The following is a 1,397-nucleotide window of genomic DNA, read 5'->3' on the forward strand; positions in this document are numbered from 1 at the left end:
ATGAACCATAAGCAACATCATTTACCAAAATTGTCTATGATTCCTTACCCAAAAAATAAATTTATTGCAAGTAAATAAGTTGGTGAACAAATAAAAAATACAAAATATTGAAATAACATATATACTATAAAATATTGAGGTGTTGCAAAATTATATTTGATAGATAACTTAGATCCCACGATATACTCAATCACACTAATGCACCATATTATAAACAAAATTCACTTTTTAAATTCATTGAATAATTAATATATTAGTTCTATATAGATTAATTGAATAATTAATATATATGGTCTATATAGAGTCATTGAATAATTAATGTATCTGATCTATATATAGACCAAATATATTAATTATTCCATAAACCTAAAAAGTAAAATTTGCTTATAATATGAAAAGAAGGGATAATTAAGTTACTTACAAAAATATACTCAATTAAAACTAATGCATAAATGTATTGTCTAGCAATATAATACATCTTTCTTGATTTTACATTTCCTATCGTAAAAGGTTATAAAATCATGAAAATTTAGTATTTAAAAAAGAGTTGATTCTTATGATTGTTAAGTGTTTTATACAACCTCTTTATTAAGTGTGATAAATGTATAAAACAACACGTTAGTATTACTTAAAAGACATTCAGTAATAATAATAATAATTGTTATTATTATTTTAGAAATAAAACTTTACAACTTCCTAAGTATTAAAAACTACTGCAACTCAACAAGCACTAAGAGTTGTTTAATTGATGTTAATAGAATATGATTATTATAAATTCTAAAGTGATAAAACTATTTGTTACATGAAAATATGGGAAATATGACTAAACTTGTTAAGTTTCTGTACGTTATGGTTATCTTTCTCTCCATTAATAATTTTATTGCAATGAATGATAATCGTAAGTCAGCTTCTTATCCTTTTCAAATTTCCTTCTTTACTTTGTACTCAATAGTTTATTTAATTCTAATTACAATTTTTATTCTTTTTTTTTATTTAAGCTGTTATTAGATGTATTACCGATTTAAATTGTCCACCAGACATGTGCCCGTCTAATAAGATTGCAAAGTGCAAGGACGCTCATTGTAAATGTATGCCACTACAATCTCATGGACGTGGTATTTTTTTCCCACATGATATGCCACTATAATCTCATGGAAGTGGTATTTTTTTCCCACATGATTATGTATTTACTGCTAGTTCCAAGAGAATATACACACAACATACTAAAATGTTATATGAGTTATCATTTAGCAATTGTGCTGGCATCTAGTAATTTGAATTTGATTTTTTTCTTTCTAATTTCAATAAATTTGTGATTATGGCATTGTAATCTAAAAAGATGATAATGAAATAAAAAAATACCATAAATAATAATATTATTTGAGTAAACTATTAAA

At 24.0% G+C, this 1,397-nt stretch overlaps 1 long non-coding RNA gene across 1 annotated transcript; it reads left to right on the plus strand.

Moving 5' to 3' along the window:
- The first annotated feature begins 662 nt into the window (after positions 1-662).
- On the plus strand, positions 663-1,397 carry LOC131635748 (uncharacterized). The gene is made up of 2 exons (XR_009293862.1): positions 663-898; positions 999-1,397. It is a non-coding gene; the product is annotated as an uncharacterized LOC131635748 (long non-coding RNA).

The sequence above is a fragment of the Vicia villosa genome, unplaced genomic scaffold, assembly GCF_029867415.1.
Source record: "Vicia villosa cultivar HV-30 ecotype Madison, WI unplaced genomic scaffold, Vvil1.0 ctg.001540F_1_1, whole genome shotgun sequence".
In the NCBI taxonomy this organism is placed as follows: Eukaryota; Viridiplantae; Streptophyta; class Magnoliopsida; order Fabales; family Fabaceae; genus Vicia; species Vicia villosa.